Here is a 7,744-nt window from a genome sequence, read left to right on the forward strand (position 1 = left end):
ACCACCCTTGTTAGCGCTGCCCGTCTTTTGACATCATTGGTTAGCTGGCTGCGCCTGTGCATCTCCCCTGCTCGAAACAACGGCCCTCGGTGTCTTATTTTTTTGGACAGCGAGGGTGTGATTGATGGGCATGTGCAGTGCATATGTTTGCCTGTGTTCACTCATCTCCTTCCGCCTTCTTCAGACTGGGTGTCCTCATGGCCGCGGCAGGCGATAAGGGATCAGATGAGGCCGCCCAGTCTGAAGCAGGTGTAAGGACATGTGTGAGCGGCAAACATATTTAGTGCACCAGGGCACGAATCCCAGCACCGCAGTGTGATTTTTTAAAAACACACTGTGGGTCTGGGATTCATGTCCATCGCTAACCGCAACGGCCGACATGAAATGAGGTCAGAAGACAGGAAGCGCTCACAGCGCATGGCCAAGGGATCACAATAGCGCAGACTCCTGTACAGCAAATAACAACGCTCAGGAAGCTGCGCCCAGTACCTAGGTGCAAATTTTGACACCTGTGCTGCGTCTCGTTAAAAAGACAAGTCACGCCTCCACAACTGTTTGACAGTATAATGGGCTAAATAGTGTACGTGTTTTAGTCAGCGTGTGCAAGGAGCAAAACAAATAGAGCAATCTTTTACTTGTGCAGCATTAATGCTGCACAAGGTGTGGCTCTTGTACCTTGCAACACCTGAGGGGGGGGTTAAAGGTAACCTTTGAAATTGGTTCAACTAGGCTTCGGCCTACACTCTGCTCCTCTACTCCTCCTGCTGACCCTGGGCTCAAACACCGCTAGTTTTTGCCCGGAAATGCTAGCTGCACAGAGAAAAACACCAGCCAATGTGTTAGTGGGGTTCAGCACCGCCAGCTGTTCCCCTGCTGTGTAGTCGGCAACGTGTCCAGCACAAGCCACGCTGGCACAACAGAACAAAAGCTGCCACCAGTGCAGGCTTCGGCCTACACTTTGCTCCTCTCCTCCTCCTGCTGACCCTGGGCTCAAACAACGCCAGTTTCTGCCCGGACATGCTAGCTGCACAGAGAAAAACACCAGCCAATGTGTTAGTGGGGTTCAGCACCGCCAGCTGTTCCCCCGCTGTGTAGCCGGCATCGTGTCCAGCACAAGCCACGCTGGCACAACCGACCAAAAGCTGCCACCAGTGCAGGCTTCGGCCTACACTTTGCTCCTCTCCTCCTCCTCCTGCTGACCCTGGGCTCTAACACCGCTAGTTTTTGCCCGGACATGCAATCTGCACAGAGAAAAACACCAGTCAATGTGTCAGTGGGGTTCAGCAACGCCAGCTGTTCCCCTGCTGTGTAGCTTGCAACGTGACCTGCAAACGCCACGCAGGCACATGAACTGAAATTGAAGGGAGCCTGCCCCCCACCCCCCCAGGTGTTTCTATGTATAACAGCCACCTTGTACAGCAGTACTGCTGCATTTGTACAAGGTGGCTGACTTTTTCTCCTTGCACACGTGGAACTCAACAAGTACAAAATGTGTCTCATTACAGACCATTACAATGTCCCTGAGGTGTGACTTTCCTTTTTAATGACACGCAGCACCCCCATTGTTAGCGCTGCCCGTCTCCTGACATCATTGGTTGGCTGGCTGTGCCTGTGCGTCCCCCCTGCCCGACACAACGCCCCCCGTTGTCTCATATATTTTGACTGCGAGGGTGTGATTGATGGGCACGAGCAGTGCATATGTTCCCCTGTTTTCACTCCCCTCCTTCCGCCTTCTTCTGACTGTGCGGCCTCATGGCCGCGGCATGCGATAAGGGATCAGCTGAGGCCGCCCAGTCTGAAGCAGGTGTAAGGACATGTGTGAGCGGCGAACATATTTACTGCACAAGGCCACGAATCCCAGCACCGCAGTGTGACTTTAGGAAAAGCCACTGTGGGTCTGGGATTTATGGCCATCGTTAACCGCACCGGCCAACATGAAATGAGGTCATGAGACGGCCTGCACTAACAGGGTATTGCCAAGGGATAACACAAGAGCGCAGTTTCCTGTACTGCAAATAACAACGGTAAGGAATCTGCGCACAGCACCTAGGTGTAAATTTGTACACCTGTGCTGCGTCTCCTTAAAAAGACTAGTAGTCACGCCTCCACTACTGTTTGACAGTATAATGGGCTAAATAGTGTACGTGTTTAATTCAGCGTGTGCAAGGAGCAAAATTAAATAGAGCAACCTTTGACTTGTGCATCATTAATGCTGTTCAAGGTGTGGCTCTTGTACCTTGCAACACCTGAGGGGGGGGTTAAAGGTAACCTTTGAAATTGGTTCAACTAGGCTTCGGCCTACACTCTGCTCCTCTACTCCTCCTGCTGACCCTGGGCTCAAACACCGCTAGTTTTTGCCCGGAAATGCTAGCTGCACAGAGAAAAACACCAGCCAATGTGTTAGTGGGGTTCAGCACCGCCAGCTGTTCCCCCGCTGTGTAGCCGGCATCGTGTCCAGCACAAGCCACGCTGGCACAACCGACCAAAAGCTGCCACCAGTGCAGGCTTCGGCCTACACTTTGCTCCTCTCCTCCTCCTCCTGCTGACCCTGGGCTCTAACACCGCTAGTTTTTGCCCGGACATGCAATCTGCACAGAGAAAAACACCAGTCAATGTGTCAGTGGGGTTCAGCAACGCCAGCTGTTCCCCTGCTGTGTAGCTTGCAACGTGACCTGCAAACGCCACGCAGGCACATGAACTGAAATTGAAGGGAGCCTGCCCCCCACCCACAGGTGTTTCTATGTATAACAGCCACCTTGTACAGCAGTACTGCTGCATTTGTACAAGGTGGCTGACTTTTTCTCCTTGCCCACGTGGAACTCAACACGTACAAAATGTGTCTCATTAGAGACCATTACAATGTCCCTGAGGTGTGACTTTCCTTTGTAATGACACGCAGCACCACCCTTGTTAGCGCTGCCCGTCTTTTGACATCATTGGTTAGCTGGCTGCGCCTGTGCATCTCCCCTGCTCGAAACAACGCCCCACGGTGTCTTATTTTTTTGGACAGCGAGGGTGTGATTGATGGGCATGTGCAGTGGATATGTTTGCCTGTGTTCACTCATCTCCTTCCGCCTTCTTCAGACTGGGTGTCCTCATGGCCGCGGCAGGCGATAAGGGATCAGATGAGGCCGCCCAGTCTGAAGCAGGTGTAAGGACATGTGTGAGCGGCAAACATATTTAGTGCACCAGGGCACGAATCCCAGCACCGCAGTGTGATTTTTTAAAAACACACTGTGGGTCTGGGATTCATGTCTATCGCTAACCGCAACGGCCAACATGAAATGAGGTCATAAGACAGGAAGCGCTCACAGCGCATGGCCAAAGGATCACAAGAGCGCAGACTCCTGTACAGCAACTAACAACGCTCAGGAAGCTGCGCCCATGCAAAAAGGTGTTGTTTTCGACACCTGTGCTGCTTTTCTTTAAAAAGACAAGTCACGCCTCCACTACTGATTAACAGTATAATGGGCTAAATAGTCTACGTGTTGCATTCAGCTTGTGCAAGTAGAAAAATTAATAGAGCAACCTTTTACTTGTGCAGCATTAATGCTGCAGAAGGAGTGGCTCTTGTACTTTGTAACACCTGAGGGGGGGTTAAAGGTAACCTTTGAAATTGGTTCAACTAGGCTTCGGCCTACACTCTGCTCCTCTCCTCCTCCTGCTGACCCTGGGCTCTAACAACGCTAGTTTTTGCCCGGAAATGCTAGCTGCACAGAGAAAAACACCAGCCAATGTGTTAGTGGGGTTCAGCACCGCCAGCTGTTCCCCCGCTGTGTAGCCGGCATCGTGTCCAGCACAAGCCACGCTGGCACAACCGACCAAAAGCTGCCACCAGTGCAGGCTTCGGCCTACACTTTGCTCCTCTCCTCCTCCTCCTGCTGACCTTGGGCTCAAACACCGCTAGTTTTTGCCCGGAAATGCTAGCTGCACAGAGAAAAACACCAGCCAATGTGTTAGTGGGGTTCAGCACCGCCAGCTGTTCCCCTGCTGTGCAGCTTGCAACGTGACCTGCAAACGCCACGCAGGCACATGAACTGAAATTGAAGGGAGCCTGCCCCCCACCCACAGGTGTTTCTATGTATAACAGCCACCTTGTACAGCAGTACTGCTGCATTTGTACAAGGTGGCTGACTTTTTCTCCTTGCCCACGTGGAACTCAACACGTACAAAATGTGTCTCATTAGAGACCATTACAATGTCCCTGAGGTGTGACTTTCCTTTGTAATGACACGCAGCACCACCCTTGTTAGCGCTGCCCGTCTTTTGACATCATTGGTTAGCTGGCTGCGCCTGTGCATCTCCCCTGCTCGAAACAACGCCCCACGGTGTCTTATTTTTTTGGACAGCGAGGGTGTGATTGATGGGCATGTGCAGTGGATATGTTTGCCTGTGTTCACTCATCTCCTTCCGCCTTCTTCAGACTGGGTGTCCTCATGGCCGCGGCAGGCGATAAGGGATCAGATGAGGCCGCCCAGTCTGAAGCAGGTGTAAGGACATGTGTGAGCGGCAAACATATTTAGTGCACCAGGGCACGAATCCCAGCACCGCAGTGTGATTTTTTAAAAACACACTGTGGGTCTGGGATTCATGTCTATCGCTAACCGCAACGGCCAACATGAAATGAGGTCATAAGACAGGAAGCGCTCACAGCGCATGGCCAAAGGATCACAAGAGCGCAGACTCCTGTACAGCAACTAACAACGCTCAGGAAGCTGCGCCCATGCAAAAAGGTGTTGTTTTCGACACCTGTGCTGCTTTTCTTTAAAAAGACAAGTCACGCCTCTACTACTGATTAACAGTATAATGGGCTAAATAGTCTACGTGTTGCATTCAGCTTGTGCAAGTAGAAAAATTAATAGAGCAACCTTTTACTTGTGCAGCATTAATGCTGCAGAAGGAGTGGCTCTTGTACTTTGTAACACCTGAGGGGGGGTTAAAGGTAACCTTTGAAATTGGTTCAACTAGGCTTCGGCCTACACTCTGCTCCTCTCCTCCTCCTGCTGACCCTGGGCTCTAACAACGCTAGTTTTTGCCCGGAAATGCTAGCTGCACAGAGAAAAACACCAGCCAATGTGTTAGTGGGGTTCAGCACCGCCAGCTGTTCCCCCGCTGTGTAGCCGGCATCGTGTCCAGCACAAGCCACGCTGGCACAACCGACCAAAAGCTGCCACCAGTGCAGGCTTCGGCCTACACTTTGCTCCTCTCCTCCTCCTCCTGCTGACCTTGGGCTCAAACACCGCTAGTTTTTGCCCGGGAAATGCTAGCTGCACAGAGAAAAACACCAGCCAATGTGTTAGTGGGGTTCAGCACCGCCAGCTGTTCCCCTGCTGTGCAGCTTGCAACGTGACCTGCAAACGCCACGCAGGCACATGAACTGAAATTGAAGGGAGCCTGCCCCCCACCCACAGGTGTTTCTATGTATAACAGCCACCTTGTACAGCAGTACTGCTGCATTTGTACAAGGTGGCTGACTTTTTCTCCTTGCCCACGTGGAACTCAACACGTACAAAATGTGTCTCATTAGAGACCATTACAATGTCCCTGAGGTGTGACTTTCCTTTGTAATGACACGCAGCACCACCCTTGTTAGCGCTGCCCGTCTTTTGACATCATTGGTTAGCTGGCTGCGCCTGTGCATCTCCCCTGCTCGAAACAACGCCCCACGGTGTCTTATTTTTTTGGACAGCGAGGGTGTGATTGATGGGCATGTGCAGTGGATATGTTTGCCTGTGTTCACTCATCTCCTTCCGCCTTCTTCAGACTGGGTGTCCTCATGGCCGCGGCAGGCGATAAGGGATCAGATGAGGCCGCCCAGTCTGAAGCAGGTGTAAGGACATGTGTGAGCGGCAAACATATTTAGTGCACCAGGGCACGAATCCCAGCACCGCAGTGTGATTTTTTAAAAACACACTGTGGGTCTGGGATTCATGTCTATCGCTAACCGCAACGGCCAACATGAAATGAGGTCATAAGACAGGAAGCGCTCACAGCGCATGGCCAAAGGATCACAAGAGCGCAGACTCCTGTACAGCAACTAACAACGCTCAGGAAGCTGCGCCCATGCAAAAAGGTGTTGTTTTCGACACCTGTGCTGCTTTTCTTTAAAAAGACAAGTCACGCCTCCACTACTGATTAACAGTATAATGGGCTAAATAGTCTACGTGTTGCATTCAGCTTGTGCAAGTAGAAAAATTAATAGAGCAACCTTTTACTTGTGCAGCATTAATGCTGCAGAAGGAGTGGCTCTTGTACTTTGTAACACCTGAGGGGGGGTTAAAGGTAACCTTTGAAATTGGTTCAACTAGGCTTCGGCCTACACTCTGCTCCTCTCCTCCTCCTGCTGACCCTGGGCTCTAACAACGCTAGTTTTTGCCCGGAAATGCTAGCTGCACAGAGAAAAACACCAGCCAATGTGTTAGTGGGGTTCAGCACCGCCAGCTGTTCCCCCGCTGTGTAGCCGGCATCGTGTCCAGCACAAGCCACGCTGGCACAACCGACCAAAAGCTGCCACCAGTGCAGGCTTCGGCCTACACTTTGCTCCTCTCCTCCTCCTCCTGCTGACCTTGGGCTCAAACACCGCTAGTTTTTGCCCGGAAATGCTAGCTGCACAGAGAAAAACACCAGCCAATGTGTTAGTGGGGTTCAGCACCGCCAGCTGTTCCCCTGCTGTGCAGCTTGCAACGTGACCTGCAAACGCCACGCAGGCACATGAACTGAAATTGAAGGGAGCCTGGCCCCCACCCCCAGGTGTTTCTATGTATAACAGCCACCTTGTACAGCAGTACTGCTGCATTTGTACAAGGTGGCTGATGTTTTCTCCTTGCCCACGTGGAACTCAACACGTACAAAATGTGTCTCTTTGAGACCATTCCACTGTCCCTGAGGTGTGACTTTCCTTTCTAATGATACGCAGCACCCCCCTTGGTAGCGCTTCCCGTCTTCTGACATCATTGGTTGGCTACTTGCGCCTGTTCGTCCGCCCTGCCTGAATAAAATGCTCCTCGTTGTCTTAATTATTTTGACTGCGAGGGTGTGATTGATGGCCACGAGCAGTGCATATCTTCGCCTGTCTTAACTCATCTCCTTCCGCCTTCTTCAGACTGTGCAGCCTCATGGCCGCGGCATGCGAGAAGGGATCAGCAGAGGCCGCCCAGTCTGAAGCAGGTGTAAGGACGTGTGTGAGCGGCCAAAATATTTACTGCTCAAGGCCACGAATCCCAGCACCGCAGTGTGGCTTTATGAAAAGACACTGTGGGTCTGGGATTTATGGCCATCGTTAACCGCACCGGCCAACATGAAATGATGTCATAAGATGGGCAGCGCTAACAGGGCATTGCCAAGGGATAACACAAGAGCGCAGACTCCTGTACAGCAAATAACAACGCTCAGGAAGCTGCGCCAAGCACCAAGGCGTTATTTTGGACACCTGTGCTGCGTCTCATCAAAAAACCAAGTCACGCATCCACTACAGTTTGACTGTAGAATGGGGTAAATTGTGTATGTCTTTCATTCAGCGTGTGCAAGTAGACAAATTAATAGAGCAACCTTTCACTTGTGCAGCATTAATACTGCACAAGGTGTGTCTCTTGTACTTTGTAACACCTGAGGGGGGGGTTAAAGGTTTCCTTTGAAATTGGTTCAACTAGGCTTCCGCCTACACTCTGCTCCTCTCCTCCTCCTCCTGCTTCAACACGGGCTCTAACATCGCTAGTTTTTGCCCCAAGTGCTAGCTGCACAGATA

Source organism: Ranitomeya imitator, chromosome 2 (genome assembly GCF_032444005.1).
Source record: "Ranitomeya imitator isolate aRanImi1 chromosome 2, aRanImi1.pri, whole genome shotgun sequence".
In the NCBI taxonomy this organism is placed as follows: domain Eukaryota; kingdom Metazoa; phylum Chordata; class Amphibia; order Anura; family Dendrobatidae; genus Ranitomeya; species Ranitomeya imitator.